Raw genomic sequence first — 10,991 nt, 5'->3', positions numbered from 1 at the left:
CTGCATGCTGGTACTTGGAGAACCACAAGTACCAGCATGTGGAGCATTAAGGGCTCAATGGTACGTGTAGTTCACCTGTAAAGAAATGTGTAAAAAAAACACTACACACACAGTGAAAATAAAATTTTATTACATACTCACCTGTTCCCAGATGTTCACATCTCCTTCTCAACGCAAAGTATCCAATGGAAGCACCAATACTCACCTTTTGTCCCACGATGTTCTCCGCAGTTATCCAAAGAGGGCCCCGGACACACTGTATCAACAGCATCATCAGCATATTGTTACAGTAACGTAATGAGAGCTCAGGGCTTGAGCTATCATTATTGCCGGGACATCAGCCAATTAGCAGCCGCTCATTGGCTGGGACCCACGTGGACTTAGCCAATGAGCGGCTACTCCAGTGCTTGCATACAGAGCCGCTTAGCCGCTTACATAGGATGCCAAACTGAGATCGAGAAATTGCATCTGCCACAGGGCTAGTGCCAGCTTGGAAGGTGCGACCGATGTTTGCGGCTTCACGTTGCAGATGACAATGCAGCGCGCAGAGACGCTAGAAGTGGGCATCCTTTCAAATTCAGATGCATGCTTTTACATGGGGGAAGAGCTTCGTAGTGTGTGTATGTATGTATGTGTATATATATATACACATGTGGATGGGCACTAACTTGACCTGGTCTTTACGCACCGTTGTGATATTTCTGATTACTCCAATTGCCCATTCCCCCTCTCTGACCATCACCTTCTCTCTTTTAACCTATCCCTCTCTCCTTCCCCTCCTCTAACTCCTAAGGCTACCATTACTAAGCGTAATATTGAGGCTATTGACACTGTTGCTTTTTCCTCCCTGCTGGACTCTCTTCTCTCCCCTATCATTTCTCTCTCCTGTCCTGAACAAGCTACTTCCCTGTACAATTCCTCCCTTACTTCTGCTCTTGATTCTGTTGCTCCAGCAATAACCACTCACCCTCACAGATCCACACCATAACCCTGGCATTCCAAATGCACCAGGTACCTACAAAAGTGTTCAAGAATTGCAGAGTGTCAGTGGAGAAATCACGCTCTAAGGCTGACTTCCTCCATTTCAAATTTATTCTCTCTTCCTACAGCGCTGCCCTGTCTCTCTCCAAACAAACATATTTCAAGAACCTCATCTCCTCCCAGTCCTCAAACCCCCGGCGTCTCTTTGCCACTTTCAACTCCCTACTCTGCCCTTCCCCTCCTTGCCTTCCCTCCTCGCTCTCTGCCCTCGACTTTGCCACCTACTTTACATCTAAAATTGACTCCATACGTGAGGACATCATATCCCATCAGACCCTCAGCACTCCTCCCCCTCCTTGCCCTTACCACCCCTCCCCTTCTGTCTCACCAACTCTGACATCCTTCTCCCCTGCTTCTGGAGAGGAAGTCATGACCTTCATCCAGTCCTCCTCTCCTCCCACCTCCCCTCTTGACCCTATCCCTTCCCGTCTCCTCTCCCACCTGTCTCCTTCTGCCTGTTCCCATCTGGCTCACCTCCTTAATCTCTTCCTATCATCTGGCACTGTCCCTTCTGCATTCAAACATGCTCTTGTCCTAACATACTTTCCAACTATCGACCCATCTCTCTTCTCCCTTTTGCTTCCAAACTCCTTGAGCGTATTGTCTACAACCGCCTTACCACCTTTCTTTCCTCCCACTCCCTCCTTGACTCATTTCAATCTGGCTTCCGATCTCTCCACTCTACTGAAACTGCCCTCACGAAAGTCAGCAACGACCTCCTTGCTGCCAAATCCAAGGGCAACTACTCTCTGCTCATTCTCCTTGACCTCTCTGCTGCATTTGACACTGTAGACCACCCTCTCCTCCCGCAAATCCTTTACTCTCTCGGTCTACGTGACACTGCCCTCTCCTGGCTTTCCTCCTACCTCTCTGATCGTTCCTTCGCTGTGTCCTCTCATGACTCCTCTTCCCCTCCACTTCCACTAAAGGTAGGAGTTCCCCAAGGTTCTGTTCTTGGACCTCTCCTTTTCTCCCTATATACATCCTCTTTAGGTGAACTCATTAACTCCTTTGACCTCCAATATCATCTCTATGCAGATGATACTCAAATTTACCTTTCCACCCCTGAGCTCACCCCTGAGCTCCTTACCCATATCTCCAACTGTCTCTCTGCTGTCTCTTCGTGGATGTCCAAGCGCTTTCTTAAACTTAACATGTCTAAGACTGAGCTGATCATCTTCCCACCCTCTTCCACTACATCACTTTCCACAATTTCATTATCTATTGATGGCACAACTATCTCCTCTAGCCCCAAAGTGCGCTGTCTTGGAGTTATCTTAGACTTCTCCCTCTCCTTTAAACCGCACATTCAGCACCTCTCGAAGTCCTGCCGTTTTAACCTAAAAAATATCTCCAGGATTAGACCCTTCCTCACCCAGGATGCCACTAAAACCCTCATCCACTCACTGGTCATCTCCAGATTGGACTACTGTAACCTTCTCCTAGCTGGCCTCCCAGTCTCTCACCTCTCTCCACTACAATCTGTTCTTAATGCTGCTGCTCGGCTCATCTTCCTCTCCAGACGTTCTACATCTGCTTCCCCTCTCCTTCAAGCCCTACACTGGCTCCCCTTCCCCTTCAGATGCCAATTCAAGGTTCTTACATTCGCCTACAAAGCCCTCACCAAATCCTCTCCCGCATACATTTCTGACCTTCTCTCCCTTCACACTCCCGCCCACCCACTTCGCTCAACTAATGCATGCCGCCTCTCTTGCCAACTGATTACTTTCTCCCACTCCCACATCCGAGATTTTGCCCGTGCTGCTCCCTACCTTTGGAATGCTCTCCCTCTCCCCATCAGACTCTCCACCTCTCTACAAATCTTCAAACGGGCTCTCAAGACCCACTACTTCATCAAGGCCTTCCAGCACTCATCCTAACCCACCTCATGCTCTTTCCTTCCTATCTTCCCCTTCTGTGTCACGCCTGTCTGTCTGCCCCTCCCCTTAGAATGTAAGCTCTCATGAGCAGGGACCTCTTCCATCATGTGCTTCTCTTTACATTTTCTTCTACTCTCTACTCCCCATAGGGCACCTAACACGTGACTGCCAACTCCCGGCAGCTTATTGTGAGTGCTTTAATCACACTTTCAGCAATGTATATAAGTTGTGTCCTTGTCCTGCACTGTAATGTACTGTAAGTTACTTGTTTCTTGTTCACCTATTAGTTCTATGTACTATGTAAGTTGTGTCCTTGTCCTGCACTGTAATGTACTGTAAGTTACTTGTTTCTTGTTCACCTATTAGTTCTATGTACTATGTAAGGCGCTGCGGAACACTTGTGGCGCCATATAAATAAAGGATAATAATAATATATATATATATATATATATATATATACGTGTGTATATATGTATATTGTGATATAGTCGGGGGGGGGGGTAGGTCCCTCTCCTGGTAGATGAATACCTCCTTACACACAGCAGCCAGGAAACAGCACACCAGTCCAGGATTTTCGAGCAAGCTGGTCGGAACCAGTTTTTATTGTGCCATGTAAATCACAAAATAAACAAAGCATAAAAATAAAACCTAGCCCGTCTGGGCACTAACTAGACAGGTTATTCCCTCTCTACAAGTGGCAGTTAACGGCACTTGCCAATACCCTTTGGTTAAGTCTAGAGTGGTTAAATACCTGGCTGTTCCTAGTCTTTCAATTAGTTCATCCACCCTAGGCATTGGGTAGGCATAGAATTTTGACACACTGTTCAATTTTCGGTAATCGTTGCAGAAACGCACACTCCCGTCAGGCTTTGGAATAAGCGCAATGGGACTTGACCACTCATTATGCGATTCTTCAATTACACCCAATTCCAACATTCCTTAGATACTGATTCTCTTTGGGCTTCTGGTAACCTATAGGGCTTTAGGTTAATCTTAACCCCTGGGTCAGTGATTATGTCATGTTTAATGACTGTGGTTTTCCCCGGTATATCTGAAAACAAAACCCTATTTCTGCTAAGAAGTTCCTTAACTTCCTGCTGTTGACAGGGTTTTAGCTACTGTCACTTCGGGAACCAAGGGCCCTGGGTTTACTGGAGGGGCAGGGACGGCTGACAGAGCTGCTGTATCATTCCAAGGTTTTATAAGTTTTATATGGTATATACTGTATGTTCTGGCTTTCTTTTCCCAGGCTGGTAAACTTTATAATTAACCTCCCCCACTTTTTCTAGAATTTCAAAGGGTCCTTGCCACTTAGCCAGAAGTTTATTTTCTACTGTGGGGACCAACACCAACACTCTGTCCCCAGGAGCAAAGACACGTAACTGAGCATTATGGTTGTACACCCTCTGCTGTGCCTGTTGGGCCCGTTCCAAGTGCTCTCTCACTATCGGCACCACAGCAGCAATTCTTTCCTGCATTTGGGAAACATGCTCAATAACAGTTATATACGGGCTGGACTGCCCCTCCCAAGTCTCTTTGGCAATGTCTAGTAATCCCCTTGGGTGTCTCCCATACAACAAATCAAAAGCTGAAAATCTGGTGGAGGATTGGGGAACCTCTCTTATGGCCAACAACAAATAAGGCAATAAGTAATCCCAATCTCTACCATCTTTGTTCACTACTTTTCTAAACATGTGTTTTAAAGTTTTGTTAAACCTCTCCACTAACCCATCGGTTTGGGGGTGATACACAGAAGTTCTTAACTGATCAATTTTAAACAGACGGCATAACTCTTTCATGATTTTTGACATAAATGGGGTACCTTGGTCAGTCAGGATTTTCTTAGGTATTCACAACCTGCTAAAGACATGAACTAATTCTCTAGCAATGGTCTTTGTTGGAGTATTGCGCAATGGTATTGCTTCCGGGTACCTGGTAGCGTAATCCATTACCACCAGAATATATTGATGGCCCCGGGCAGACTTCATTAATGGTCCAACCAAATCCATAGCTATTCTTTCAAATGGAACCTCAATAATGGGTAATGGGACACGTTGACATTTAAAATGCGGCCTTGGAGCATGATATTGACATTCAGGGCAGGATGCACAATAGTGAGAAACCTCTTTTTGGACCCCAGGCCAGAAAAACCTCTGTAAAATTTGCTCAGTGGTTTTTCCTACTCCAAGGTGACCTGCAGTTATGTGACCATGAGCCAGGTCTAACACGGTTCTTCTATATGCCTTCTTCCCCTTTCTTAGTCACCAATTTGGATGTAATTACCCTCAAATTAAATCTGAAAGTCTGCAGTTAAAGCACATCTTGTTTGTTTCATTTCAAAACCATTGTGGTGGTGAATAGAGGCCAAAATCTGGAACTTCTGTCAATGTCCCAATAATTATGGACCTGACTGTGTGTATATATATATATATATATATATATATGTGTGTGTGTGTGTGTGTTTGTTTATACATATATATATATATATATGTGTGTGTGTGTATATATATATATATATATATATATATACATATACACTACTGTTCAAAAGTTTGGGGTCACTTAGCAATTTCCTTATTTTTGAAAGAGAATAACTGTTTTTTAAACATAAACATTAAATTAATCAGAAATACACTCTATACATTGTTAATGTGGTAAATGACTATACTAGCTGCAAACATCTGGTTTTTAAAGGGATATCTACATAGGTGTATAGAGGCCCATTTCCAGCAACCATCACTCCAGTATTCTAATGGTACATTGTGTTTGCTAAGTGAGTTAGAAGACTAATGGATGATTAGAAAACCCTTGAAAACCCTTGTGCAATTATGTTAGCACAGCTGAAAATGGGTTTGCTCGTTAGAGAAGCTATAAAACTGGCCTTCCTTTGAGCTAGTTGAGTATCTGGAGCATCACATTTGTGGGTTCGATTATACTCTCCAAATGGCCAGAAAAAGAGAACTTTCATGTGAAACTCAACAGTCTATTCTTGTTCTTAGAAATTAAGGCTATTCCATGCGAGAAATTGCCAAGAAACTGAACATTTCCTAAAACGGTGTGTACTTCTCCCTTCAGAGAACAGCACAAACAAGCAACAAAGTACATTAGTCTCTAATTTGAGAAATAGACACCTTACAAGTCCTCAACTGGCAGCTTCATTAAATGGTACCCGCAAAATGCCAGTGTCAACGTCTACAGTGAAAAGGCGACTCCGGGATGCTGGCCTTCTAGGCAGAGTGGAAAAGAAAAAGCCATATCTGAGACTGGCCAATAAAAGGAAAAGATTAATATGGGCAAAAGAACACAGACATTGGACAGAGGAAGATTGGAGAAAAGTATTATCAACAGACGAATCGAAGTTTGAGGTGTTTGGATCACACAGAAAAACATTTGTGAGACGCAGAACAAGTGAAAAGATGCTGGAAGAGTGCCTGACGCCATCTGTCAAGCATGGTGGAGGTAATGTAAGAGGGGCAAGGGGTGGACTGCTGTGTGCGCCTGCTGCCGTGCAGGTGTGGCGGGGCACTTACCTCTCTCACCCCGTGGCTCTCACCTTCAGGACACCTTGGTTTCTCCCACCGACGGTCCTGGGTCTTTCTGGTTTGACACAGCCGGGGACACGCTGAACCTATGGGCCGGACCTTGGTGCCACAGGAAGGACTGACGGACAGGGGTGTGGGGACTAGAGGATGGTCATCATTGGCACTTGTGGTCTCAGACTGGTTTGCACCCGCATGCCAGGCACATGGGTGCAACCCGAACGGAAACGCCCGAAAAGGGAAAAGGGAAGAGGGGACACACACAAACAATGATTCGACACACAAACACAGAATGCGCTCACCGGGTATGCCCGTTGTCTCTTTGCTGGGCGAGTAGTCCTGGTCTCTGCTCCTATAAGAGAGCACGGCTGCCTGGCGCCGCACTAGAACAATACCTGCAGCCTAACACCGCACGGTGATGGTGCAGTGGATATGCGGTAACCTAGCACAGGTACAGTGGTCTCGGCCTAGCGCCGCGCGGTGGTGGTACAGTGGGTTCACAACAACCTAACACAATGGTACAGTGGTCTCGGCCTAGCGCCGCATGGTGGTGGTACAGTGGGTACAAATGGTACAGTGGTCTTGGCCTAGCGCCGCACGGTGGTGGTACAGTGGGTACACAACAACCTAACACAATGGTACAGTGGTCTCGGCCTAGCGCCGCACGGTGGGGGTACAGTGGGTACACAACAACCTAACACAATGGTACAGTGGTCTCGGCCTAGTGCCGCACGGTGGTGGTACAGTGGGTACACAACAACCTAACACAATGGTACAGTGGTCTCGGCCTAGCGCTGCACGGTGGTGGTACAGTGGGTACACAACAACCTAACACAATGGTACAGTGGTTTCGGCCTAGCGCCGCACGGTGGGGGTACAGTGGGTACACAACAACCTAACACAATGGTACAGTGGTCTCGGCCTAGCGCCGCACGGTGGTGGTACAGTGGGTACACAATAACCTAACACAGTGGGACAGTGGTCTCGGCCTAGCGCCGCACGGTGGTGGTACAGTGGGTTCACAATAACCTAACACAGGGGTACAATGGCCTCGGCCTAGCGCCGCACAGTGGTGGTACAGTGGGTTCACAATAACACAAGGGTACAGTGGTCTAATACCAAGATACAAGGGCCTCACTGAGGGCTTACCTGAACTGCCAACTCGCGTTCGGGACTCCCTCCAGCGACGATCCGCCTGCTCCGATGACTCCTCCGCTCTTCTCCTCCTGCCCGCAGGCGGGGATTTTAAATACCCCGCCGCGCGGGCTCCTGGGCTGGATGACGCGGCGGGCCCTCATTGGCCCGCCGCGCCGCCGGGTGATGACGCGCCCCAACACGTGGGCGTGTCCGGCAATGCGGGGTCCGGTCCTTGCCGGCGTCATGGCCGCGCCGCGTCGCCGGGTGATGACGCGCCACAACACGTGGGCGCATCCGGCGACGCGGGGTCCGGTCCTTACCGGCGCCTTCGTGGGAGGGGGGGGCGCGCGGCCCCGGACCTCCCACACTCTCCCCTTCTTTTCCTTTTGTGGTCCCCACAAAGACCGGGTGGCACGACCACTCAAAGTCAGGGTCTGGGAACCGTGGTGGTGGCACTCCCAAGGTCGACCTCACGGATCTCCGGACTGGAGCCTCGAGGGACAGGGCGGCTGGTTCGGCCAGTGGTGGGCTGTCTTGGGGTCCGGGCGGTGGTGTTCCTGACGCCCGTGTTGCTGGTAGGGGTAGTTCGGTCCCAGCCGACTCCTCGGTGACGACGAGGGGGCTGTGCGCCCGGGAGGGCGCCGCCCACCAAGTGAATGGGGTGAACCCCAGGGTCCCCGGTCCTGCCAGGGCGTTTGGGGGCTCTCTGCTCTGTCCACCAGGCTTCATGCTGCAGCACGGCTCCTGTGCCTCCGACGGGTCTCCCGACTCCCAGGGTCGCAACATGTCTCGGTGCAGGGTGCGAGTGTGACCGCTGTCGTCCTCTGCACGCACCACATATACTGGGTTGTTGGGCAAAACTTGTCGCTGTACGATGTAGGGCAACACCTCCCATCGCGGGCTTAGCTTGTTCTTTGGGCGCCTCTCACGGACAAATACTCTTTGTCCAACTGGGATGGGCTCCCCCACGGCCCCTCCGGGCTGGGGGTGCCTGGTGGTCCCGATGTTGCGCTTCGCCACCTCCCCTGCAGTCCTCAGCCGTCGCCTTTGCTCCTCGACCCACCCACCATGGGTCCACTCGTCTTCCCCCTGGGGTAGAGAGAGGTCGAGGTCCTGCAGTTCCCTCCCTGCTCTACCGAACAGTAGGAAGTAGGGCGACGAGCCCGTGGTCCAGTGCACGCGGTTGTTGTACACCCACACCAGTTCTTGGATGAATGCTGGCCAACGGCGTTTCTTTTCGGCTTCCAAGGTTCTCAGCATTTGTAACAGGGTCCGATTGAATCGTTCACAGGCCCCATTCCCCTGGGGATGGTAGGGCGTGGTCCTGGATTTTTGCATGCCGTAGGTCTGACAAAGTCGTTCCATCACGCGGCCCTGGAAACATGCTCCTTGGTCTGAGTGGATGCGCTCGGGGCAGCCATACCTTCGGATGAAGTGTTCCACGATGGCCTTGGCGGCTGTTTCCGCTGTCTGGTCACGGGTAGGCGCCACCAGCCTTCCTGGTCCTCGTCGGAGGGGCCCTTGGTGCCTCCACGGGAAAACGGGACAGGGCGTCGGCGTTGGTGTTGTATTTCCCCGGACGATACTTGATCTTGGGGAAAAATTTTGCCAACCGGGCAACCCAACGCTGCTCCAGGGCCCCCAACTTGGCAGTGTCCAGGTGCGCCAGAGGGTTGTTGTCCGTGATGACCTCGAACTCCGTCGCAGTTAAGTACTCGGCAAACTTCTCCGTCACGGCCCACACCATTGCTAACAGCTCGAGTTTGAAGGAGCTGTAGTTTTCGGGGTTCCTCTCAGAGTCCCGCAGACTCCGGCTCCCATAGGCAATCACCCGTTCCTGCCCCCTTTGGATCTGGGAAAGGACTGCCCCCAGCCCTTTGTGACTGCCGTTGGTGTAGACCAGGAAGGGCTTGTCGAAGTCAGCGTAGGCGAGTACCGGGGCTTGGGTGAGGGCGTCTTTCAGCTGGTTGAAAGAGTCGTCTTGGGCTTGGCCCCACGCCACAGTCCTCTTTCGTGCATCCGTTGTCACACCTCTCAGCAGCTCATGCAGAGGTCCGGCTATTTTAGCGAAACCCCGAATGAACCGGCGGTAATAGCCGACTAGTCCAAGAAAGGCTCGTACCTCCGTCACGGTGGTGGGTGTTTTCCATCCCTGAATTGCGGTGATTTTGTTGGGTGTAGGTTTCACCCCGTCTTGGGATACTACGTGTCCCAAGTACTCAAGGCTGGGTTGGAGGAGGTGGCACTTCCTTGGCTTCAGTTTGAGCCCGTATTGCTCCAAACGCTGTAGTACTTGATCCAGCCTGCGGAAATGCTCGTCCAGCGTTGGGGCGAACACGATGATGTCATCCAGATAGATCAAAATCGAGTCGAAGTTTAGATCCCCTAGGCAATGTTCCATGAGTCATTGGAAGGTAGCTGGCGCATTGGAGAGCCCAAAGGGCATTCGGCAGAAATCGAATAGGCCCATGGGGGTGATGAAGGCCGTCTTGGCTTGGTCCCTCTCGGCCACCGGCACTTGCCAATAGCCGCTGGCCAGGTCCAAGGTGGAGAAGAATCGTGACTTCCCCAGGGCTGCCAATGATTCTTCAATGCGGGGGAGAGGGTATGCGTCTCGCACAGTACAGTTGTTCAGCTTCCGATAGTCCACACAGAAGCGTAGGGCCCCATCTTTCTTCTTAACTAGGACAATCGGCGCCGCCCACGGGCTTTTGCTCTCTTTGATGACGTGGTTATCCAGCATCTGGCGGATTATGGCCTTCACTTCATGGTACAATTTTGGCGGAATGGGTCGGTATCGCTCCCGGATGGGGGGCTGGTCCCCGGTGTTGATCTCGTGTTCTAATGCCCGGGTGTAACAGAAGTCTTCCTCGCTGCAGGAGAACGCCTGTTGTCTCCTCCACAGAAGCCGTTCGAGCTTCTTGACCTCGGCGGGGCCGAGTTCATCTAGGGGCACGTCCATCTTTTCGAGTATTATTCGCCCGTTCCAGCCTTCGGTGGGCTCTACCCGCTCCTCCACCCTCACGGCCAGCGTCCATGGTTTCCGCACGTCGGGCTCTAGGAGGACGTTTTGTCCTGACTCAACACCGCCCTCGGGCACAGCCTCTACCTGTGCCAAGATGTTCCTGGGGGGAACCTGGGCTGGGGCGTCCCCTAGGTTACAGATCCGGATGGGCACCACCCCATGCTTGACTACTGCCAAGGCCCGAGCCACGATCAATCCAGCGTCGGTTTGGCCAAACCAGCAGGGTTCTATCATGACTTCCCTACCCTCCAGGGGCCGTTGAGCCCGCACGGGCAGATCCACGACCACCTCTTGCCTGGCGGGAATCCTCACCCGTTGGTTATGGCCTGTCTTGACCCGTCCCAGGGGGCCTGTGTCAGCAGCTGGAGA

The sequence above is a fragment of the Taudactylus pleione genome, unplaced genomic scaffold (genome assembly GCF_031769625.1).
Source record: "Taudactylus pleione unplaced genomic scaffold, aTauple2 ptg000199l, whole genome shotgun sequence".
Taxonomy (NCBI): domain Eukaryota; kingdom Metazoa; phylum Chordata; class Amphibia; order Anura; family Myobatrachidae; genus Taudactylus; species Taudactylus pleione.
This window is presented reverse-complemented; position numbering follows the sequence as displayed.